We start from the raw sequence: 27,300 nt of genomic DNA on the forward strand, positions 1-27,300 counted from the left end.
AATCTAATTATCAGGAATCAGGTTAATGATGTTCTTTTTATACAAGGTATGGACAGATGAGTATAAAAGAACAAGGATAAAAATAAATAAAGGGGAGATAAAGGGTAAAAACTGGGTAAACTGAAATACTGTGGGTCAGTGAGAGGGAGGGGTAAGGGATGTATGAAGTTTTTTTTTTTTTCTTTTTTATTTCTTTTTCTGGAGTGATGCAAATGTTCTAAAAATGGTCATGGTGAAGAATACACAACTATTTGATGATATTGTGAGCCATTGATTATATAATATGGTTGGACTATATGTGCGTGGATATTTCTCAATAAAAATTTTTTTTTTAATCAGGTTAAGCTGAGTTTTGCAACTGGTTGCATTCATGTTTTCTTGAGTACAGTAAAAGTATCACTTGAATTTTTTATTTCCAGCAATATGGACAACTTGATATCTTAAAAATACAAATCCTCTCACTACTCAACAGTTAGACATTCTTGATAAAATATAATAAAAATTCTTTTACATAAGTAAGTGGACTAACAAGAGAGAAAAAGAAATTCCTTATGGGCCAAAAACAAAGAGCCAAAAATGAAAGAATACTGAAGCCTGATATCATAACTGGTTAAATTAGTAATAGCTAACACTAGTAGTTAATATGTGTTGACTACTTACTGTGTGCCAGGTACTGCCCTAAATACTTTATAAATATTAACTTTATAACAACCTTATAATGTGGGTACTATTACTTTATATTTCAAATGAAGAAACTAAGGCTCAAAGAAGCAACCTAAACCTTGGCTTGTAATAGCCACATGGTAGAAGGAGACATGGCCTTGAGCAATATGTGAGTAAAATCTAGATTACCTCCACTATATACCACATATAGCTGAGAACCTTAAAGGGCTATATCTTCAGTGAAAGGGCTGTCTTGAAAAAGAAAAGAAATCTACCTGCCACAAGGAAGTTTCTTCTCACCTGAGCTTCAGAAGTGAAAAAAAGGTCTCCCACAGAATTTCTTGTCCAGGGGTGGCATCATCAACATGGCAATGTAACAGCTACTGAAAATTTTTCCTCAGAGACTGTGTTAAAAAATAAAAATTCTGACTTGTTCAGAAATCTGGAGGAGGATATGAACTGGAGATGGATCCTACAAATCTCAGATTGAGGAAGTAGAATATCAGGAAATTTCTGTCCTCTCCATCCCCCTTACTCAGGCTCACAGTGCAGGACAGAGAAATAGCAGCAGGGACCCATCCCAATGGGGACACAATAAATATTCTCTCATAGCAGTGGGAAACACCCTCACCTTTTAGAGATCTAGGGACTAGGGAGGGCATTTCAAGGCCCATGTCAGTGAGAATCTTGAGAAAACATGGACAGAAGCTGTGTTTCCAGGCCTGGGCCTGAAAGTTCTCCCCACCCCACCCCCAAATCAGCAAGAGACCTGATCCCTGCTGCGGGGGAGGCTAAAGACTGGGGCAGCTGGGGGTACCCCACCACACATAAAGTGGGGGACAATATTGAGACAAATATTGAACCTGATTTTGGCCAGCAAAGAGGAAGCTGGAACCCTGCAGTCAGCATGGCCTGGTCAGGTACAGCCTGTGCTCCAAAGGCACATCTCTGAGAATGACTAAGTTATCAAGCAGTGCCATCTGCTAGGCGGAACAGAAAGTGCAAGGGAATTGAAAGTTTCAAAGACTGAAAAAAATTATTTCAGGCCGATGGGAACAGGTCTAGACCCCCTGTACAGGAATCCACTCTTGTTTTGGCTGAGAAACAGTCGACCTAACTTAAAGCAGTACTCTGAAACAGTGCAGGTCTTGCAGGATGGTGAAAAACAGAGCAATACTGGGACAGCAGACTGTTTTACCCACAAACGTTGCTATGTGCCCAGTGCCTGTACCTATCCCTAGGGTAGGCTGCTATAGGTGCCTGGTTTGGGAGACTGGGGTTCAGAGCCAATCTGACAACTGGCCAGTGAGAGAGACAATCAAAGAACAATCCAACCAACAGGAAAACCCCAGACAAAAGACATAAAATGACCTCTAGAATAAACTAAACAGGAGAATCCAATGCCTCGACACCAATAAAACAAATCACAACTCATACAGAAAGAATGAAGATATGGCCCAACCAAAAGAACAAACATCTCAACTGATATACAGAAATTGAAACAAATAAGTAATGGTGTTAAACCTTTTAAACCATTTCAGTGAGTTGAAGGGAAACATGGAAAAAGACATGAAAGAAATAAAGAAGACACATCGTGTCTATACAGAAGAACTTGAAAACTTGAAAAAACGAATGGTATAACTTAAAGGGAATGAAATGCACAATAGAAGAGGTAAAAAAACAAAATAGAGACATACAACAGCAGATTTGAAGAGGCAGAAGAAAGTATTAATGAATTAGAAGATAGGACATCTGAAATTCTATACACAAAAGAATGGGGAAAAAGGAAAATTTTGAGCAGGGTCTCAGGGAACTGAATGGCAACATGAAGTACATGAATATATGTGTTATTGGTTAGTCCCAGAAGAAGAGAAGGGAAAGGGGAAAGAATAATGGAGGAAATAAACAATGAAAATTTCCCAACTCATAGGAAAAACATAAAACAGCGGGTCCACAAAGTGCAGCTTACCCCAAACAAAATAGATCCAAAATCTATGCCAAGACACTGATCAGATTGTCGTATGTCAAAGACAAATTGAGAATTCTGAAAGCAGTGAAAGAAAAGCAATCCATCACATACAAGGGAAGCTTGATAATACTAAGTGTGGATCTCTCAGCAGAAACCATGGAGGGAAGAAGGCAGTGGGGTGATATACTTAAGATACATTTCAGAGAAAACTGCCAACCAAGAAATCTATACCCAGCAAAACTGTCCTTCAAAAATGAGGGAGAAGTTCCAGGAAGATGGCAGTATAGGATAGAATGAGTTCAGCCCTGCTCCAAGGAAAAGTTAGAAAAGGGATGGGAGGGTGGCTGAGATGCAGGCTGTCGCCAGTGTATGAATGCTACAGAATGTAACTGACCTGGGAGAGTTTGCTGCACCATATAGGGCGGCCCTGGTTGCAAAAGCTGAGGAACTGAGAAGCAGAGAACTGGAGATGTCTTGCTGGTGCAAACAGCCTAATGAGAAGGCCAGAACCCTCAGGAGTGCATGGGTGGGGAGACAGGGACTAGAAAGTAAGCCAAACTGCGTTCCTTGAACACGTGACCCTCACCAACACAGCCCACAACCTGTGACTCACCCCATACTGCAGGCACCAGAACCCCATCACCTGCCCCCACTCCTCAAGCTCCAAGCACCCCAGTTCCGCCAACCCCTCGCATGTGTACCCGCCCCACACTTCCACTCCAAGTGCACTCCAACCCACCTCTCCTGTTCCCCTCCCAAGCACTACTTCCCCCTCCCTGCTCCCTGTAGGCTGTCGCCAGTGCATGAATGCTCCAGGCACTTACCTCATACGCAGGCTACATCTGCCCCCAGCCCACCCCCTGAGCTCTCTGCATAGGTACAGCAGCTTATAGTACTTCTAGACCTGTGCATGTGCACAGCCCCCAGTCACACACCCCAACTCTGGGAAAGCGCTGACCTGCTCAGCCAGATCACATCTTCCCTCAACCCAAGCAGGCATAATGCCAACCCACTGTCATAGCTCTGTGCATTCACACAAAGGGCCCCCAGACCCATGCACCCACACAGCCACATCCTACCTGGCCGCTGGGCACCCACGTTCACAGGCACCAGTGTAGCATCCCTAACCTGCGCCTATTCCTGCATGCAATGCATCACCACATTGTTGTGCCCTGCATACTGCTACACATCCATCCTGCAAACACAAGGCTTTAGACTACTGAAGGAAATTAACTTCTAAAGTAAATCAGTCAAGATATTTACGTGCAGTAAAAACAACAGATCACTAAGCATATCACAATGCAGACAGATATAGTCCAGCCTAATGACCAAATTAAAATTCCAGAGGAGACACAGATGTTGCAACAAGTAATCAAAGATGCTCATATAAGTCTACTAAATAAAATAAGAGGAATGGCTAATGACCTAAAGGAGAACAAGAAGACACTAGAAGAACATAAAGAGTTTGAAAGAACAAATAAAAAAATAGCAGATATCACAGAGATTAAGAATTTGATATACCACATAAAAAACATACTAGAGATACACAATAGCAGATTCGAAGAAGCAGAAGAAAGAATAAATGAACTAGAAGACAAGATAACTGACTTAGAATACTCAAAACAGCAAATGGAAAAAAAAAGATGGAAATTTTGAATTGGATCTCAGGGAAATTATGGACAAAACAAAGTATGCAAATAAAAGAATCATTGGTGTCCCAGAAGGAGAAGAAAAGAGTAAAGGACTAGGAAGAGTAGTAGAGGATATAATGGGGGAAACTTCCCAAACCCTTACAGAGGACATAAATAAACAAGTCAGAGAAGCTCAATGAACTCCAAATAGAATAACTTCAAATAATCCTTCCCCAAGACACATACTAATCAATCTATCAAATGTTGAAGAGAAGCAGGAAATTTTGAAAGTGGCAAGAGAAAAGCTACTACACACAAGGGAAACCACATAAGACTGAGTTCAGACTACTCAACTGGCACCATGAAGGCAAGAAGACAGTAGTATGATATATTTAAGATTCTGAAAGAGAAAGACTTCCAACCAAGAATTCTGTACCCAGTCAAATTGTCCTGAGAGATTAAAGTTTTCACAGACAAATCCTGAGAGAGTTTGTCAACAAGAGACTGGTCCTACAAGAAATACTAAAGGGAGTACTGACAGTTGAAAAACAAAAAGAAGAGGAAACTCTGGAGGAGGGCACAGAATTGAAGAGAACAAATAAGGTACTCTTATTTTATCCAATACTTAAAGGATAAAAAGAAAAAGAGGGAAAAGAATATACAGATCTGACAAATAAAATCCAAAAGATAAGATGGTGGATTCAAGAAATGCCTTTATAGTAATAACTTTGAATGTTAATGGACTAAATTTATTAATTAAAGGATACAGATTGACAGAATGGATTAAGAAATATAATCCAGCTATAGGCAGCTTACAATGGACTCATTTTAGACACAAGGATACAAAAAGATTGAAAGTGAAAGGGTGGAAAAAGATTTTCCACACAAGAAAGCAGGAGAAAATAGACTTTAAATGTAAAGACATCATTAAAGACAAAGAAGGACACTATATATTAAAGTGACAATTCACCAAGAAGTAACATTCATAAATGTTTATGCTCCCAATCAAGGAGCTCCAAAGTACATGAGACAAACATCGACAAAACTGAAGGGAGCAATAGATGCTTCAAAAGTAAATAATAGGAGACTTCAATACACTACTCTCCTCTATAGATAGAAGAACCAGAGAGAAGATCAACAAGGAGATAGGGAAATTAAACAACTCAATAAATGAATTAGCCCTAACATATATATAGGTCATTGCACCCCAAAACACCAGGATATACATTCTTCCCTAGTACTCATAGAACATTCTTCAGGGTAGATCATATGCAAAAACAGGTCTTTATAATTTTTAAAACATTGAAATTATTCAAAGCACTTTCTCTAGTCACAATGGAATGAAGCTGGATCTCAAAAAGCACCAAAGAATGAGAAAATTTACAAATATATGGAGATTAAATAACACACTCTTAAACAATCAGTGGTCAAAGAAGAAGTTGCTAGAGAAATCAGTAGCTATCTGGAGACAAATGAAAATGAGAATACAACTTATCAGAACTTATGAGATGTGGCAAAGGTTGTGCTGAGAGGGAAATTTATTGCCCTAAATGCCTATATTAAGAAAGAAGAGCAAGCAAAAATCGTGGGCTTAACTGCTCACCTAGAAGAACTTGAGAAAGAGCAACAAACTAACTGCAAAGCAAACAGAATTAGAGAAGTAACAAAAATTAAAGTAGAATTAAATGAATAGGAGAACAAAAGAATAATAGAAAGAATAAAAAAAACCAAAAGTTAGTTCTTTTAGAAAATCAATAAAATTTATGGGCCACTAGCAAGACTGACAGAAAAAAAAAAAAAAAAGAACGCAAATAAACAAAATCAGAAATGAGAAGGGGTATGTTACCACAGACCCTGAAGAAATAAAAGAAGTCATAAGAGGATACTATGAACAACTATATGCCAACAAAGACAACTTAGATGAAATGGGCAAATTCCTGGAAACATACAACAAGATACACCGACTCAGGAAGAAATAGAAGATTTCAGCAAACCAATCACAAGTAAAAAGATTGAGTTGGTCATCAAAAATCTTCCTACAAAGAAAAGCCCAGGGCCAAATGGCTTCACGGGAATTTTTTCAAACATTACAGAAAGAACTAACACCAATTCTGCTCCAACTTTTAAAAAAAGTTGAAGAAAAAGGAACTATACCTAACATATCATTTTATGAAGCTAATATCATTTTATGAAGCTAATATCATTTCAATACCAAAACTGGGTAAAGATACTATTAAAAAGGAAAACCACAGGCCAATCACCCTAATCAACATAGATGCAAAAATTCTCAACAAAATATTAGCAAATCAACTCCAACAACACATTAAAAGAATTTTACACCATGACCAAGTGGGATTTATACCAGGAATGCAAAGATGGTTCAACACAACAAAATCAATTAATGTTATACAGCATATTAACAAATCAAAAGGGAAAACTCACATAATCAGCTCAATTGATGCTGAAAAAGCATTTGACAAAATTCAAGATCCTTTTCTGATAAAAACACTTCAAAAGATAGGAATCAAAGATGGCTTCCTCAATATGATAAAGAGAATATATGAAAACCCACAGCCAGCATCATACTCAATGGAGAGAGACTGAAAGCTTTCCCCCTAAGATCAGGAACAAGACAAGGATGCCCACTGTCACCACTGTTATTCAACATAATGCTAGAAGTTCCATCTTGATCAATTAGGCAGGACAAAGAAATAAAAGACATCAGGATTGGAAAGGAAGAATTAACACTTTCATTATTTGCAGATGGCAAGGTACTATACTTGGAAAATCCTGAGAAATCTACAGCAAAGTTACTTGAGCTACTAAGTTCAGCAAGGTGGTGGGATATAAAAACAACATGCAAAAAATCAGTAACATTTCTATACACAAGCCATTATCTAACTGAGGATTCAGTTGAGGAAAAAAATCCATTCAAAATAGCAACCAAAAGAGTCAAGTACTTGGGAATGAACTTAACTAAGGATGTAAAGGACTTCTATACAGAAAACCACATAATATTGCTAAAAGCAATCAAAGAAAATCTAAATAGGTGGAAAGACATTCCCTGCTCATGGAAAAGAAGGCTAAATATAGTTAAGATGTCAGTTCTACCCAAATTGATCTACAGATTCAACACAGTACCAACCAAGATCCCAACAACCTACTTTGAAGACTTGGAAAAGCTAGTTACTAAATTCATCTGGAAGGGAAAGAGACCCCAAATACCGAAAAGCATCCTAAAAAAAGAAGAAGAAGAAGAAGAATGAAGTGGGAGGATTAACACTCCCTGACTTTAAAACCTATTACAAAGCCACAGTGGCCAAAACAGTGTGGTACTGGCCCCAAAGATAGAAGTATTGACCAATGGAATTGAATCAAGAGTGCAGAAATAGACCACCAAATCTACAGTCAACTGATTTTTGACAAGGCCCCCAAATCCACTGAACTGGGACAAAATAGTCTTTTTAATAAATGGGCATGGGAGAACTGGATATCAATAGCCAAAAGAATGAAAGAGGACCCGTACCTTACACCCTACAAAAAAAAAATTAACTCAAAGTGGATCAAATATCCAAATATAAGAACTAGCACCATAAAGCTTCTAGAAGAAAATGTAGGGAAGCATCTTCAAGACTGAGTAATAGGAGGTAGATTTCTAAACATTACACCCAAAACACAAGCGACAAAAAGAAAAAATAGATAAATGGAAACTCCTCAAAATCAAATGCTTCTGCACCTCAAAAGACTTTGTCAAAAAGTTGAAGAGGCAGCCAACTCAATGGGAGAAAATATTTGGAAGTCACATATCGGAGAAAGTTTTGATATCCTGTATACATGAAACAATAATACAACTCAACAAAAAGAGAACAGACAACCCAATTATAAAATGGGCTAAAGATATAAATAGGCATTTTTCTGAAGAACAAATACAGATGGTTCAAAAGGACATGAAGAGATGTTCATTTTCATTGGCTATAAGAGAAATGCAGATCAAGATTACAATGAGAATATGTAGAACAGAGAGGGAAAAAAAGATTACAATGAGATACCACCTCACACCTATAAGAATGACTGCTATTAAGCAAACAAGAAACTATAAATGTTGGAGATGATGTGGAAAAAATGGATACTTATGCACTGTTGGTAGGAATGTATAATGGTGCAAGCTACTATGAAAGACAGTTTGGCAGTTCCTTAGGAAACTAAATATCAAGTTACCCTATCACCCAGCAATAGCACTACTTGGTATATACCCAGAAGAGCTGAAAGCAAAGGCACAGAGACATTTGCACAGCAATATTCACAGCAGCATTACTCAAAATCACCAAAAGATGGAAACAAACCAAATGCCCATCAACAGAGTGGATTTACAAAATGTGGTTTATACATATGATGGAATATTATGCAGCAAACAAGAGAAATTATGTCCTGAAGCACATGACAAGATGGATGAGCTTAAGGACATAATGCTGAGTGAAATAAGCCAGACACAAAAGGATAGAAACTGCATGATTCCACTTTTATGACCATGGTAAAGGTAAAATCAGAGGCTTCTAATACAGAATATAGGGGACTTAGAGATACATAGAAGCTAGAGATGGGTGAACAGTTAGTTAATGAGGTTGAACTCCAATGTAAGGGAATAGATAGAAGTTAAGGCCATTCTCTAGTGGGTTTATAAGTAATATTACCATATTAAAGATAAACAAGATTGAAAGGGGTTGAATAGACCTTTGTGTTCCACTGATTAACACTAGAAATATTAATTAGTTCTTGCAAGAACTACTTCAAAGGTATGGTTCGTGTACAAAAAGTGTTTAAGTCCAGGGTATGGGAGAAAACTATTTCATGCTATGGGCTATGTTTAAAAAGAAAACAGCGCTACCACAGCAACAGCAGAGGTAAATAATGGGGGGAAGGACAAGATTTAAAAGGAGGTTTAGACTTCCTATTTGATGAGGGTGTATTTATTGGTTATCTTTCTCTTGGGAACAATGAAATTATCTAAAATTGAGAATGTTAATGGACTGTGGACTTTGGGCATTATACATAATGCTGGGTGAATACAGGTGGCTGAAAGACACTGATTTAGAAGTAAAGTGGTGAACAATGGTGTATATATATGATTGAATGTTGTGCTGCTACAAAAAGGAACAAAGTCATGAGGCATGCAATGATGTGATTGAACATGTGGGGACATTTGGTGAGGAAAAATACGCAGGAAATGAAAGAACAATTATGGTATGGTCTCCTTTAGAAAATGCTTATAAGAAAATGGGGGCCTAGATTGTAAGCTCTTATAGCAGACACACTTAGTCCTGAGTGGTTTTTATTTCTGATTTTGAGAGGCTGTTTAATGTATATGTGTGTATATGTAAGCTGGTGTTTAGAGATAAGAACAAAGCTGATCAAGTCGGGGTTAAGGTAATTCAGAATACAGGGGTAAGGAAGACATAGTCTATATTTTAGAACCACACATACTGTTTGAGACCAAAGGAAGAAAGGTTTATTTGGTCTGGAACCTAAATTTTCTGTAGCACATAATCTAACTCAACCTGTCTGGATAGCTAATTTGAACAATTGAAACACTGGGACCCCAGAATAAGAAAGTTTCTTTAATCCTGTATAGCTTAATGTAATGCCTGGATACATCCTAGAGTATATTAAGCAGATAATCAAAAAGTATTGGCAAAGTCTCTTGAGGGATGGGAGGAAAAATATGAAGCTGTTAAACTTAACCATCAGGGAATCCCCTGATACTGTGTCAAATATTAGAGGCACTGAAATCAGTAGGCCAAGCCCTTGAATAATAAGTAGGCTTACTATTGTGAAGCTAATGTAGGTAGCAGAGAATCTTAGCCTACCTCTAGTTATGTCTAAGAGTGACTTCTGGAGGACCTCTTTTGTTGCTCAGATGTGGCCTCACTCTCTCTAAGCCCAACTCTGAAAGTGAAATCATTGCCCTCCCCCCTACATGGGACCTGACACCCAGGGATGAGTCCAGCCCTGGCAGCGTGGGATCAATAATTCCATCCTGACCAAAAAGGGGAAAGTAAGTGTAACTAATAAAGTATCAGTGGCAGAGAGTGTTCAAATAGAATCAAGAGGCTACTCTGGAGGTTGCTCTTGCACACGCTTCAGTTAGACATTGCTACCTATTATAACTTGCCAATCCTGATAAGGACCATTCCAGCCAATCCTAAAGAACACCTAGGGCAATATATAAGATTCCACAGGGTTCCATGCACTAGAGTAACTATCCAGAAACCTACGACCTCCAGATGGGTCCCTGGACCAGATAAGTCCTGAAACTTAGAGGACCCAGCCTCTCCAGAACATCACATAGTTCCATCACCCTACTCCATATTACTGACAGCCCCTTCCAACATGAAAATTTTAAATGGCCATAACCCAAACACCCCCAAAGAGAATGATAGAAAGGTTAAAGGTGATGGTGGAGTTATACAGAGAAGATAGGATTTAACAAATGAATATGATTGCTGAATCACTAAATTGATATCTCTTTTAGTCCCCAGCATCTTAGCTAGAAGTAAAAACCTAAAACTGTAGAATTGTAACCCATGCCAAACTCTGAAATATGTTCTACGACTAATTGTGGTGCTGTTCTTTGAAATGTATTGCTTTTTTTTTGTATATATATATTATTTTTCACAAAAATGAAAAAAAAAAGTTGATTGGGATGATAAAAACATATTTAGCCCTTCTAGTTTTCTATATTCTGGAGCAGCTAGAAGGAAAATCTGAGAGAATCATATGATAACCCATGACAAACTCTGGGATCTCTCTTGTAACTACTTGTTGAAGAGTGCTTTAAAAACTATTGTTTTCTTCTTTCTTTGCTTTGTATATATGTTATATTATACAATAAAAAAGGTAGAGTTTAAAATATTTACAAATAAAGACACTAAGAGTTTGCAAACAAGAAATACTGAAGGGAACACAACAGGCAGATAGGAAAATACAGGAGAGAGCTTTGGAGAAGAGTGCAGAATGAACATTAGCAGGAAGGGTAATAGGATTGAAAGAGAGTAAAAATAAGATATAACATATGAAATCTAAAAGAAAAAAATGGTTGAAATAAGTACAGCCATTATGGAAATAACATTAAATGTTAATGGATTAAACTCCCCAAAAGACATAAATTGGCAGAATGGATTTAAAAGCAGTATCTATCTATATGCTGTCTACAAGAGGCTAACTTACAACGCAAGGGCAAAAACAGGTTGAAAATGAAAGGTGGGAAAAAAAATATTCCATGCAAACAACAACCAGAAAAGAGCAAGCCTAGCTATATTAATATCAAACTAATTAGACTTCAAATGTAAAGCAATTTAAAAAGGTAAAGAAGGATTCTATATATTAATAAAAGGGGCAGTTCAATAAAAGGGAGATTCAATTATAAATATTTATGTACCAAGCCAGAGTGCCCCAAAATCATGAGGCAAATGCTGACAATATTGAAGGGAAAAAATGCACACTTATACAATAGTAGTTGGAGACTTCAATACACCACTCTCATCAATGAACAGAACTACTAAGCAGAGGATGAATAAGGAAACAGATATTTTGAGTAATACGATAAATGAACTGACTTAAGACATTTATAGAACATTGCATCCACTAATTGCAGGGTACACATTCTTTGCAAGTGCTCATGGATCATTCTCCACATTAGGGCACAAAGCAGTTCTCAGTATATTTAAGAATATTGAAATTATACAAAGCACTTACTTGGATCATACTGGAATGAAATTGGAAATCAACAACAGGTGAAAGCCTGTAAAATTCAGAAATTTATGGAGGCTAAACAACACACTCTAAAACAACCCAGTGAATCAAGGAAGAAATTACAAGAGAAAACAGTATCTTGAGGCAAATGAAAGTATCTTGAGGCAAATGAAAATGAGAACACAACATATCAAAACTTATGGGATACAGCAAAACCATGCTAAGAGGGAGATTTATTGCCCTCAACACATATATTAAAGAAGAAAATAAAGCAAAAATCAAGGTATTAAATGCTCATCTAGAGGAACTAGAGAGAGAACAACAAACTGATCCTAAAGCAAACAGAAGGAAATAGATAACAAAGAACAGAGCAGAAATAAATGTAATTGAGAAATGAAAACAATAGAGAGAATCAGCCAGAAAGAAGTTGGCTCTTTGAGAAAATCAGTAAAATAGATGGACTCTTAGCTAGGCTGAGAAAGAAATAGAAGATGCAAATAAAGAAAATCAGAAATGGGAAGGGAGACATAATTGCTGATCACATAGAAATAAAGGAGATAGTGAGAGAATAAACAACTATACAACTTAGAGGAAATTGAAAACTTCCTAGAAAAGCAAGAACCAACACTGACTCAAGAAGAAATAGAAGACCTCAACAAAGCAATCATGAAGAGATTGGATCAGTCATCAAAAAAAAAAAACTCCCAAAAAAGAAAAGTCCAGGACCAAATGGCATCACATGAATTTTACCAAGCATTAAAGAAAGAATTAGTACCAATCCTGTTCAAACTCTTAAAAAAAAAAAAAAAAAATTGAACAGGAGGGAAAGTTACCTAATTCATTCTATGAAGTCAACATCATCCTAATACCAAAGCCAGACAAAAATATTACAAGAAAATAAAAGTACAGACCAATCTCTTTAATGAATGTAGATGTAAAAATCCTCAACAAAATACTTACAGGGCCACAGTGGCTCAGCAGGCAAGAATGTTTGCCTGCCATGCCAGAGGACCCAGGTTCATTTCCCGGTGCCTGCCCATGTTAAAAAAAAAAAAAAAAAAAAAAAGACTTGCAAATCCAGCAGCACATTAAAAGTATACAACATGGGGTAGGGAATGGTGGCTCAGTGGCAGAGTTCTCGCCTGTCATGCCAGAGACCTGGGTTCAATTCCTGAAGCATGTCCATGCCAAAAAAACAAACAGTATGCCACATGATCTTTTAAAAAAGTAAAAATTAAAAAGAAACAAAATTTTAAAAATAAATAAATAAAAACTAGAAAAAAAAAAAGTATACAACGTGACCAAGTGGGATTTATTCCTGGAATTCAAGGCTGCTTCAACACAAGAAAATCAATATTGTCATACCCCATATCAATTTGTCAAAGCAGAATAACCACCTGATCATCTTGATTAATGCATAAAAAGCATTTGACAAAATTCAACATCTTTCTTGAATGAAACACTTCAAAGAATAGGAATTGAAAGGAACTTCCTCTATATGATAAAGGGAATATATGAAAAACCCGCAACTAACATCATCCTCAATAGGGAAAGATTGAAAGCTTTTCCTCTAATATCAGGAATAAGACAAGGATACCCACTGTCACCACTGTTATTTAACAATTGTGCTGGAAGTTCTAGCTAGAGCAATCAGATAAGAAAAAAAAAAAAAAAGGCATCGAAATTGGAAAGGAAGAAGTAAAACTTTCACTGTTTGCAGATGACAAGATCCTGTATGCATAAAATCCTGAAAAAATACAGCAAAGCTAATAACTACAGCACAGTGGCAGGTACAAGATCAACATGCAAAAATCAGTTATGTTTCTATACACCAGCAATGAGCAATCTGAGGAGGAAATCAAAAGAAAATTTCCATTTACAATAGCAACCAAAAAGCAAGTATTTAGGAATAAATTTAACCAAGGATATAAAAATCCTGTATACAGAAAGCTGTAAAACTTTGCTAAAAGAAATCAAGGAAGACATAAATAAACTGAAGGACATGTCATGTTCATGTATTAGAAGACTAAATATATTTAAGATTTCAATTCTGCCAAATTGACTTTTAGATTCAATGCAATACTAATTAAAATCCCAACAAGTTACTTTACAGAAATAGAAAAACCAATAATCAAATTTATCTGGAAGAACAGGGTGCCCCAAACAGCTAAAAATATCTTGAGAAAGAAAAATAAAGTAAGAGGTCTTGCACTACCTGGCTTTAAAGATTACAAAGCTACAGTGATCAAATAGCATAGTATTGGCAAAAAGATAGGAGTACTGAGCAGTGGAATCAAATTGAGTCTTCAGAGGTAGACCCTCACATCGACAGCCAATTGATCTTTGATAAGATGGTCAAGCCAGCTCAACTGGGACCGAGCAGCCTCTTCAACAAATAGTGCTTGGAGAACTGGATATCCAAATTCAAAAGAGGATCCCTATCTCAAACCTTATACAAAAATTAACTCAAGATGGATCAAAGACTAAAGCATTAGAGCTAAGACCATAAAAGGTTTAGAAGAAAATGTAGGGAAACATCTTAAGGATCTTGTCATGGGTGGTGGTTTCCTAGACCTTATACCTAAAGTGTGAACAATAAAAGAAGAACTAGATAAATGGATCTCTTCAAAATTGAACACTTTTGTGCATAGAAGTACTTTGTCAGGAAAGTAAAAAGACAGCCTATGCAATGGGAGAAAATATTTGGAAACCATATATCAGATAAACATTTAATATCCAGAATATATAAAGAAATCCTACAACTCAGCAGCAAAAAAACAAACAACCCAATTAAAAATAGGCAAAAGACAGATACTTTTCAGAGAGAAAATACAAATGGCTCAAAAACATGAAAAGATGTTCAACGTCATTGGCTATTAGGGAAATGTAAATTAAAACCACCATGAGATATCAACTCATGCCCACTAGAATGGTCATTATTAAAAAAAAGTAAAACAGAAAAAGACAAGGGCTGAAGAGGATGTGGAGAAAGAGGCACACTTATCCACTGGCAGTGGGAATGTTAAGTGATGCAGCTACTCAGAAGACAGTTTGGTGGTTCCTCAGAAGCTAAGTATAGAATTACCATATGATCCAGCAATCCCATTACTAGGTATATTCTCAGAGGAACTGAAGGCAAGGACACAAACGGATATTTGCACACCCATGTTTATAACGGCATTATTCGTGATTGCCAAGAGACAGAAACAGCCCAAATGTCCATCAATAGACAAGTGGCTAAACAACTGTGATATATGGAATGATGGAATATTATGCAGCTGTAAGATAGACTAAAGTCATGAAGAATGTAACAACATGGTTGAACCTTAAGGACATTTTGTTGAGTGAAATTAGCCAGAAACAAAAGGACAAATATGGTCTCACTAATATGAATTAGCATTGAGTGAACTTTGGGAACTTAAAGTTGAGAACACAGGTTATTGGGAGACAGAAAGAGGGTAGAGATTGGGCTTTTGGTGCTGAAGGAATACAGAATGTGCAATAGGGATCATTGTAAAGCTCCAGAAATGGACAGCACAATACTAACTGATTGTAGCACAAAACTGTAAGTACACTGAACAAAGCTGACTCTGCATATGGTTGAGGGAGGAGGGCTGGGGCATGTATGACACCAGAACAAAAGATAGAGGATAAAGACTGGGACAGTATAACTTAGTGATGCTTAGCGTGAACAATGATGGTGGTTAAATGAGGGAGAAAAATTAATTTCAACATTGGAAGGTGTTAAAAATGGGATGGTATATGGGAATAGGAAAAAATACAATCAATGCATTCAATGCATGCTGGGGTCTATAATTGAAAGTAACATTGTAATATGTTTCCATTGAATGTAACAAAGGCAATATGCCAAAGCTATAAGTGGAGGATATAGGGGACGGGTATAGGATTCTTAGTAGAAGAAATGGAAATGTCTTCATATAGATTGTAGTGGCGAAGGCATGACTATGTAATTATACCAAGAACCATTGATTTTTTCACTTTGGTTGAATTGTGTGATGTGTTTAAAAATTAACAGACAGTGGGTTCAATTTCCAGACCATGCATCCCCCCCCCCAAAAAAAAAACAGAGAGATACAAGTGCTGGAGAAAATGTTGGTAGGGAAGTAGAGTGCTACAGCCCTTCTGGAGGTCAGCATCATGGCTCCACAGGAGGCTAGGGGTGGGGTTGCCATATGATCCTGCAACTCTGTAGTTAGGTGTATAGTTGAAGGAACTGAGAGTGGGAACACCAATGGACATTTGCACACTGGTATTCATGGTGGCAGTGTTCGTGATTTGCAGTGGATGGAGATGACTTAAGAATGGAAGGGGAATTGTGATGTATACATACATTGGGCTCTTGAGCAGCTGCAAGAAGAAATGAAGTCATGAGGCATGCAACTAGGTGAATGAATCTTGAGGGCAGTACGTTGAGTGAAATAAGCCAGAAACAAAAAGACAAATATTATAATGCCTAATATGGATTAACTATAATATACAAACTTTGAGTATCGAATTTGAGCACATAAGTTATCAGGTGAAGGCCTATTGTAAAGATTCCTAGAGTGTAAGCTCTTACAACAGTCACATCTATTCCAGAATTCTAACTGTCATTTCTAAATTGTGAGATGCTGAGCCTTTTGTGCATAACCTGGTCACTCCCTGGAACTTTGGGTATTTGTTTGCATCAAAAGACTCCACACTGGAGTTCTGCAGCTATGAAAGTCAACATTACCTAATAAAAACACTGGAAAAAGTGATCAGACTTCAATTAGAGATATGAATGAAGCTGATCTAGGCAGGACTAGGTAAATCAGACCAAGGAGTAAAGGATAATATTGACTGTATTTTAAACCTTAAACTTCTGTGTTAGGCCAAAGGAAGTTGTTTACTTGGTGCAAAATCTATATTTTCAGTAGCACACTAATTTAACTTGTCTGGTCAGCTTACTCATACACCACAATTACATGGAGCCTTGAATAGAGACAGTGAGATATTGTTGGTTTGTATAGGTTGGTGGGATGACCCAATATATCCCAGAGTAATCTGGGCAGAAGATTAAAAAGCATTCACCAAGTCCCCTCAAAAGTGAGGGAGAGCCAATTGGAGTTGAAGGGATACAGACGGTGTAACAGGACTAGATACAAAAACTCAAAAATGGACAGCACAATAATACCTAATTGTAAAGAAATAATGTTAAAACACTGAATGAAGCTGCATCTGAGCTATAGGTTTTTGTTTTGTTTTGTTTTGTTTTGATTTTACTATTGTTACTTTTATTTTTTTCTCTATATTAACACTCTGTATCTTTTTCGGTTATGTTGCTAGTTCTTCTAAACCAATGCATATGTACTAAGAAATGATGATCATGCATCTATGTGATGATGTTAAGAATTAATGATTGCATATGTAGAATGGTATGATCTCTAAATGTTGGGTTAATTTCTTTTTTTCCGTTAATTAAAAAAAAAAAAAAGAGAAGGGATAATTGGAGCTGAAGGGATACAGACTGTACAACGGGACTGGATATAAAAACTCAGAAATGGACAGCACAATACTACCCAATTGTAATGCAATTATGTTAAAACACTGGATGAAGCTGCATGTGAGGTATAGGTTTTTTGTTTTTGTTTTGTTTTTTTTTTCTTTTTCTTTCTATTATTGTTTTAATTCTTATTCTGTTGTCTTTTTATTTCTTTTTCTAAATCGATGCAAATGTACTAAGAAATGATGAATATGCAACTATGTGATGTTATTAAGAATTACTGATTGTACATGTAGATTGGAATGATTTCTAATTGTTTTGTTAATTCTTTTTTTAATTAATAAAAAAAAAGAAAAAAAAGGATCAGTAAAAAAAAAAAGTGAGGGAGAGCTTAAAATATTCACAGGTAAACAAAAACTGAGAGAATTTCTTAACAAGAGACCTGTCCTGCAAGAAATACTAAAAGGAGTTCTACTGGCTGAAAAAATAAAAGATGGGAAAAAGAGGATTAGAGTAGAGTATAGAAATGAATATTATCAGTAAAAGTAACCGAAAGGATAAATGAAGAAAAAAAATAGTCCTGACAAATAAAAGCCAAAGGATAAAATGGTCAAAGTAAGGATGGCTTCTACAGAAATAACATTAAGTGTTAATAAATTAGACTCCTCCAAAAGACGCATATTGGCAAATGATGACATGTGATCCATCTAGATTACAGCAAGAGTTGTAAAAAACCATGTAAGTTGTTTACAAGAGACTGATCTTAGACCCAAAGATACAAATAGATTAAAAGTGAAAGGACAGAAAAAGATATCTCACATGAGCAGTGACACATGCACACACACAAAAAAAGTTGAGGTGGCTATACCAATATCAGACAAAATAGACTTTCAATGCAAAAATGTTATAAGAGATAAAGAAGGACACTATGTTTTAATAAAAGGGGCAATTCACCAAGAAGAAATGACAACCATAAATACATATGCACCTAATCAAGGTGTTCTAAAGAATAAGGCAAATACTGCAAAACTGAAGGGAATAATAAACATCTCTACAACAACAGTGGGAGACTTCAACACACCACTCTTTTTGCCAGATACAACATCTAAAGAAAGGATCAATAAAGAATAGAGAACTTAAATAATATAATAAATGAACTAGACCTAACAGAAGTATGTAGATTCTTGTACCCCACAACAGCAGGATACACTTCTCAAGTGCTCATAGAATGTTCTTCAGGATAAATTATATACTGGAGCACAAAACAGGTTTTAATAAATTTAACAAGATTAAAATTATACAAAGCACTTTCTCTGATCATAATGGAATGAAGCTGGAAATCAATAGCAATCAGAGAACCAGAAATTTCACAAATATATGGAGGTTAAACAACATACTCTTAAACAATCAGTGGATCACAGTAGAAATTACAAGAGAAATCCATGAATATCTTGAGATGAATGAAAATGCGAGAACAACATATCAAAATGTATGGGATGCAATGAAGTCAGTACTGAGGGGGAAATTTGTAGCCCTAAAAACCTACATTAAAACAGAAGAAATAATTAAAACCAATGACCTGACTGTACAACTGGAGAAAGAACACTAACTAATCACAAAACAACCATAAGGAAAGAAATAACCAAGATCAGAGCAGAAATTAATGAGATGAAGAATGAAAAAAAAAAGCAAGTAAATCTTCTTTGAGAAGATTGATAAAATCAACAAACTCTTAGACTGACAAAGATGAAAAAAAGAGAAGATACAAATAAATAAAATAAAAAATGAGAGGAGAGAATTACCACAGAACCTAAAAAAATAAAAAAGATCATAAGAGGTTACTATGAATGAATGTAAGACAACAAATGAGACAACTTAAATGAAATGGACAATTTCCTAGAAACACATGATCAACCTATACTTGAGAAGAAATAGAAGACCTCAACAAACCAATCACAAGTAGACAGATTGACTCAGTCATCAAAAACCTCCCAATAACAACAACAAAAATTTTACCAAACACTCCAAGAACAATTAATACAATTCCTGCTTAACCTCTTCCAGAAAGTTGAAGAAGAAAGACTACTACCTAATGCATTCTGTAAAGCCAATATTATCCTGATACCAAAGCCAGATAAAGATACTATAAGAAAACTTCAAACCAATCTCTAATGACTATAGATGCAAAAATACTAAACAAAATACTTGCAAATAGATTTCCAACAACATATTAAATATATTAGAAACCATGACCAAGTGGGTTTGTCCCAGGTGTGCAAAGGTGGTTCAACCCAAGAATCAATTAATGTAATACAGTTGTGCCAGTTTGAAACTTATTATGTGCCCCAGAAAAGCCAAGTTTTAATCCTGATCCAATATTGTGGGGACAGACCTATTGTTTAGGGCAGGAAATTTTTATTGGATTATTTCTTTGGGGATGTGGCACGCTCAGTTACAGGTGGGACCTTTTAATTACATAGAAATGTGACTCCAACCATTCAAGTGGGCCTTGATTAGTTTACTGGAGTCCTTTTAATAGGGAAATATTTTGGAGAAAGCTTAGAGCCAATACAGATGCAGACATTTGGAAATGCTTGGAATGCTGACAGAGAGAGCAGACATTGCCATGTGTCTTCCCATGAGATACTAGGCAAGTCTGAACCCAGAGTTGTGTCCCAGAGGAACAAAATGAAGGCCCACAGATGCTTAGAGAGGAAACCACTGGCACAGAAGCTGGAAGCAAAAGAACTGGGAACAAGGAACAGCAGATGCCAGCCACATGCCTTTCCATGTGACAGATATCAGCCTTTTTTGAGTCAAGGCATTTTCCCAGATACCTTAGTTTAACATTTTTCTGGTCCTATAACTGTAAACTTGTGACACAAAGTTTTTTTATAAAAGGCATTCTATTTCTGGTATATTGTATTCTGGTAGCTTTAGCAAACTAAAACAACAACACATTAACAAATGAAAAGGGGAAAAAACACACAATCATTTCATTTGACACAGAAAAGGCATGTCACAAAAGTCAACATCTTTTCTTAAATAAAACACTCCAAAGGATAGGAATAGAAGGGAATTTCCTCAACATGATAAAGGGAGTATATGAAAAACCCACAACTAACATCATCCTCAATGGGGAAGGACTGAGAGCTTTTCCTCTAAGATCAGGAATAAGACAAGGATGTCTCTGAAACCATTGTTATTCAACATTGTGCTGGAAGTTCTAGCTAGAGCAATTAGACAAGAAAAAGAAATAAAAGGCATCAAAATTGGAAAGGAAGTAAAACGTTCACTGTTTGCAGATGACATAATACTATCTGTCAAATCCTGAAAAATCTACAGCAAAGCTACTAGAGCTAACAAATGAGTACCACAAATTGGCAGGTACAAGATCAACATACATAAATCATTAGTGTTTCTATACGGTAGTAATGAGCCATCTGAGGAGGACATCAAGAAAAAACTTCCATTTACAATAGCAAGAAAAAGAATAAAATATTTAGGAATAAATTTAATAAGAGACACAAAAGGCATATATACAGAAAACTATAAGAAATTGATAAAAGAAATCATGGAAGACACAAATAAATGGAAGGGCATACCGTGTTCATGGATTGGAAGATTAAATATACGTAAGATTCAATTCTACCCAAATTAATTTGTAGAGTCAATGCAATACCAATTAAAATCCCAATAACTTACTCTGCAGAAATAGAAAAACCAATAACCTAATTTATTTGGAAAGGCAGGGTGTCCTGAATACCTAAAAATATCTTGAGAAGAAGAATGAAGTGGGAGGTCTCACTTCCACTTTTAAAGTATTTTTACTTTAAAAATACTTTAATTTTTTAAAGTAAAAAATTACTACCAATTTTTACTTTAAAATACTTTAATTTTTAAAGTAAAAAATTACTACCAATTTTAAAGTATTTTGCAAAGTTACAATGGTCAAAACAGCATGGTACTGGCATAAAGCTAGATATACTGACCAATGGAACCAGATTGAGTGTTCAGAAATAGGCCCTCTCATCTATGGGCAATTAACCTTTGATAAGGCAGTCAAGACAACTTAACTGGGAGAGAGCAGCCTCTTCAATAAATGGTGTTTGGAGAACTGAATATCCATATGCAAAAGAATGAAAGAGAATCCATATCTCACACCCTATATGATAATTAACTCAAAATGGATCAAAGGCTTAAACATTAGACCTAAGGCCATAAAGCATTTAGAATAAAATGTAGGGAAATATCTTAAGGATCTTGCGATAGGTGGTGGTTTCTTATACCCAAAATGTAAGCAAATTAAAGAAGAACTAGATAAATGGGATCTCTTCAAAACTGAACACTTTTATGCATCACTTTGCCAGGAAAGTAAAAAGGCAGCCTACGGAATGGGAAACAATATTTGGAAACCACATATCAGATAAGGGTTTAATATCCAGAATATATAAAGAGATTCTACAACTCAACAACAAAAATGGGCAAAAGACATGGACAGATACTTTTCAGAAGAGGAAATACAAATGGCTAAAAGGCATATGAAAAGATGCACCACTTCACTGGCTATTAGGTAAATGCAAACCAAAACTACAATAAGAGTTGGGGTCGAGGGCGGGACTTAGCCCCTGTCACCACCTGCTACCCCTTGGGAAGTTCCCAGGCCTACCAGCACTGACTCAGCCCCACCATAACCTGTGGCAGAGATATGAGCTGCTCCTAGTGGGTCAGAAGTGGGTGGTGTTGAAATCACAAATTTCATCTCCGTATAGGAATTGGGACAGACACCATGATGAGGTCCCAGTGAATTTGCCTGACCAAATGTCATTGCAAAAACTCTTCAGACTCTTGATGATGGTGAGCTGGCCCTAAGCACTGATGCTTTGCCACCACCCTCTCTTCCACTGAAGCCTCCATTCAGCCCAGACTTCTACTTAAGCAAAAGAGAAGAACCAGCCATAGCACGAGATCTCAAACCCATAAGGCATTTTGTCCCCAAATCCTGGAAGAATTTTTTCAGAGGGAAGAAAAAGGATCCAGAATGGGATAAGCCACTGTTTCATATCAGATACATTTCTGATGGAGTAGAATCAAATCACCATTCTCCCCCCAACTCCTGCAAAGATCCTTACAGAGGGTCAGAAGGAACTTTTAATTCTCAGAAAGAGGCTGGAGCAATGTTCCCCCATGATCCTTATGGATCTCTAGGCCGACACACACAAAACAGTGCCAACACAGTGAGAATGTAGAAGAGTAACCAGAGGTATTCCTACGTGAAACTGTGGGCAGGCCTACTGAGAATTCTGGTGTCATAGAGCTGCTTTTGGGGGTCGGTATCTTTGCTTGTGTCACAGCTTACATTCATAAAGCCAGTGAGTGGTATAATTTGTTTGGATATTCACAGCCCTATGGTGTTGGAGGCATTGGTAGCCTGAGCAGTATGTATGAAGCTGTTACTACAATGGCCCCCTGAACCCTTTTGTACTCCTGGTTGGGGAATTACCATGGATCACCACATTACTGTTTTTTGGCATGTCCATGTATTACCAGACCATTCTTTTAGACTCTAATTGGTGGCCTCTAACTGAATTTGGAATTCATGTTACCTTGTTTATTTTGTTCATGGCCCATGAATGCCATGTTCTCCTATAGAGGCATGAGGCAGCTAGGAGACATAGGGAATATGTAGAACAACAGGAGATAAATGAGCCATCTTTGCCATCAAGAAGGAAAATGTATGAAATGGCCACCAGTGGTGACAGACAAAGAGATACAGAAGTTAATCTCGAAGAATTGATAGCAACAAAAATGAAACCTACACTATTGACTTGATACATCCCCCCCAGGACATATCCCCAAACCTATTGTGGTGCCTGATTATGTGACAAAATACCCTATGATTCAGACAGATAAGTGAAAGCACTATAAAACTGTGTTCCAGGACCAGTTTTCAGGGTACAAAGAGCTCTCTGTGGAAGTTCAAGTCATCTTGAGGAAGTTTGATGAGCTGGATGCAGTGACGAGCAGATTGCCACATCATTCAGAAAACTGACAGTAACATGCAGTTGTATCCAAAGAATAGTCAAGCCATAGAACACAGCCACAAAAAAGAAAAAGAAAAACCCTTTACAGAGCAGGACCCCTGTTCCCCAGGTTTGCCAATCAAGAATCCATGAAGAGTTGAAGAAAAAAAAGAATGATCCTACATTTCTTGGAAAGAAAAGAATGCTGTGATTGCCCAAACAATAAACTTCTCATATAAAACAAAGAATTCAAGAATATGATGAAGTAGATGGCAGCTTAGTGAGGTGTGGGATTTAGTTTGTCCTCCAGAGCAGCTAGTAAATAGCCAGGAACAGTACAGAACAACTGCTGGGGCCACATCAGTGATGAGATACGCAGTGTACCCAGTCTGAACAAGCTGCCCCAGCTGTGAGCCCACCCAGAACCATGAGTTCCCCAAGCCATGGAGCCAGTGCCCCTCTCCCATAGGCTGCTTCCCAGAGGGGAAAGGTAAGAGACTTCACTAGCAACAGGGGCTGAGCTCAACCAAGCTCCAATTGTGGAATTAGCAAATTCTGACTACTAAAAATAGGCCCCCACCTCAACTGAACCTCCAGTAAAAGCTGAGGTTGCTGGTTTTTATCCTAGGGCAGAGGGAGCAGGGCTGACAGAAAAAGAAAAAAAAAAAGAGGGTTTTTTTGGGTTTTTTTTTGGATTACATAGTTCATAATACTTGAAAGGGTCTGGGCCCTGAAGGAAAAGAGGGGGCACATAGGACCTGGACATACACAAAGCAACATAACAACTTAAGCTCTTGATTAGCAAACCTGGGGAACAGGGGTCCTGCTCTGAAAAGGGTTTTTCTTTTTCTTTTTTGTGGCTGTGTTCTATGGCTTGACTATTCTTTGGATACAACTGCAGGGGTTCTCAGGCTCCATCTTCCCCAGGCATGGGCAGAATTAAGCTTGTTTGAGTGTTTGGAGCCTGTGCCTTCCCCAGGAGATGGGTGGGGCCCAGCTCAGTGAAGTCCCTCCCTCAAGGAATTCAGACCCCAGGGTCTGGAAAACTAAACTGATTAAAGCCAGCCTACAACCTCTCCTCTGTCTCAACCACACACCCAGCAGGGAGAGTCTGCTGAAGTTAACGGTACCACATAACCTTATGCTGGTGGGACTCACAGCCAGACAAGCACCACATACCAGACAGGATAGGAAAAAACACAGAGCCCAGAGGCTTCACAGGAAAGCCTTTCAACCTGCCAGGTCTTGCCCTCAGGGAAAACTGATGCAGGTGACTCTTTCCTCCTGAGAGGAGGCCAGTTTGGTCTAGGAAAATCTGGCTGTGGTCTATAATACCTAAATAGACCCTCATAAAGGGTGGGGGGAAAGGCACCATACAGGCAAGACAAGAAACAAGAAAACAAGAATTGAAAAATTTTGATCTGCTTAATAAAATCTAAGCTAGAGATCTAGAATAAGCTGAACTCAATGTCAAAGAACAGATAGACAACAAGATCATCCAGCAAAAAAAATCCTAGGTTAAAAAAAAGTGAAAACAATCTCCAGAATAAACTAATTAAGGAAATTAAATGCCTAGATGCCAACAAAAAATATGAACCATACTAGGAAATTTGAAGATATGGCCCAGTCAAAGCAACAAACCAACAATTCAAATGAGATACAGGAGTTGAAACAATTAATTCAGAATGTTGGAACAGACATGGAAAACCTCATCAAAAATCAAATCAATGAATTGAGGGAGGATATAAAGAAGGCAAGGAATGAACAAAAAGAAGAAATCAGAAGTCTGAAAAAACAAATCACAGAACTTATTGAAATGAAAGACACAGTAGACGAGATGAAAAAACACAATGGAAACCTACAATGTTAGATTTCAAGAGGCAGAAGATAAGATTAGTGAACTGGAGGACAGGACATCTGAAATCCGACAAGGAAAAGAATGGAAAAATATGAGCAGGGACCCAGGGAATTGAATGACAACATGAAGTGCACTAATATACATGTTGTGGGTGTCCCAGAAGGAGAAAAGGGAAAAGGAGGAGAAAAACTAATAGAGGAAGTTATCGCTGAAAACTTCCCAACTCTTATGAAAGACTTAAAATTGCAGATCCAAGAAGGGCAGCATACCCCAAACAGAATAAATCCAAATAGACATACTCCAAGACACTTACTAATCAAATGTCAGATGTCAAAGAGAAAGAGAGAATCTTGAAAGCAGCAAGAGAAGAGCAATCCCAATCCCTTAAGGGAAGCCCAATAAGACAATGTGCAGATTTCTCAGCAAAAACCATGGAGGCAAGAAGACAGTGGTATGATACATTCAAGATACTAAAAGAGAAAAAACAAGAATTCTCTATATCCACCAAAACTGTCCTTCAAAAATGAGGGGGAAATTAAAATAATTTCAAACAAAAAAATCACTGAGAGAATTTGTGACCAAGAGACCAGCTCTGTAAGAAATACTAAAGGGAGCACTAGAGACAGATAGGAAAAGACAGGAGAGAGGCGTGGAGAAGAGTATAGAAATGAAGACTATCAGTAAAGGTAAAAAGAAGAAAAATTCGATATGACATATAAAATCCAAAAAGCAAATTGATAGAAGAAAATACTGCCCTTAGAGTAATAACACTAAATGTTAATCGACTAAACTTCACAATCAAAAGACATAAACTACTCTTTGTCCGCCGGCCCGCCGCGCAGCGCCCACGCCCCGCAGCAGCCGACCCGCCCGCCCTCCTCTCTCCTCTTCCCCCTCCTGCTCCGGCGGCTCTCCAACCACCACAGTGCCCTCTTCCGCCTTCACTGGCTCCTCCGCCACCAGCCTCGACAGCCTTGCCACCCTCACCTTTCCTTCTCCAGAACAGCTACTGGGGGAGTGGAGACAATACAGAGCAGCTCCCGGAGCCACGACGGAGATCAAAGGGACAGCGTACCCCATCCTGGAATGGCTGACTGTCTGGGAGAACCAGCTCCAGTGAGATCACCGAGGGACGCAGGCTTTCCTGGGCAGGACGGCAAGCGGCCGGAGTCCCTCCCTTCCTCCTTCCCAGGCCAGCTGGCAGAATTGGGCAGGCGGTCCCCTTGGGCCGCGGCAGCTGGCGTCCCCACCACACGAGGCCCCCCGGACCAACTGAGAGAGTTGGGTCGGAAATCCCCAGACTGCAGAGAACGGTGACCAGGGGGTCCATCCAAACACGTGACTCCCCGGTCCGGCTGGGAACAGTGCACTCTCCCGGGCTGCGACAGCTGGCACCCTTCCGCCACGCTTGGTGCCCCGGGCCGACTAGGAAATTCGGTCGGGCGCTCTCACGTGCTGCGGCGGCCGGCGACCCTCCCGGCGTTCGGACCCCCAGGCTGGTTGGCACACTTCCAAGACGCTTCGGCTGCCGAACCTTCCCTACGGCGAGAGTTTTCCAGAGTTAAAGGACCCACAGCAACTTCTACTGGTGGATCCCGTAGACAAACGTGTGCCACGAGCGCCACCTACTGGGCAGGATAAGAAAAACAGAACCCAGAGATTTCACAGAAAAATCTTTCAACCTGTGGGGTCCAACACTCAGGGAAATCTGACTAAATGCCCAGACGCCAGCAGAAGATAATGGATCATGCTCAGAAAATTGAAAATATGGCCCAGTCAAAGGAACAAACCAATAATTCAAATGAGATACAGGAGCTGAAACAACTAATGCTGAATATACGAACAGAAATGGAAAACCTCTTCAAAAACAAAATCGATAAATTGAGGGAGGACATGAAGAAGACATGGGCTGATCAAAAAGA

At 38.0% G+C, this 27,300-nt stretch overlaps 1 pseudogene; it reads left to right on the top strand.

The window, feature by feature from the left end:
- The first annotated feature begins 1,360 nt into the window (after positions 1-1,360).
- On the top strand, positions 1,361-23,549 carry LOC143686654 (MARVEL domain-containing protein 2 pseudogene; annotated as a pseudogene).
- Positions 23,550-27,300: the final 3,751 nt, after the last annotated feature.

Source organism: Tamandua tetradactyla, chromosome 6, assembly GCF_023851605.1.
Source record: "Tamandua tetradactyla isolate mTamTet1 chromosome 6, mTamTet1.pri, whole genome shotgun sequence".
NCBI lineage: Eukaryota > Metazoa > Chordata > Mammalia > Pilosa > Myrmecophagidae > Tamandua > Tamandua tetradactyla.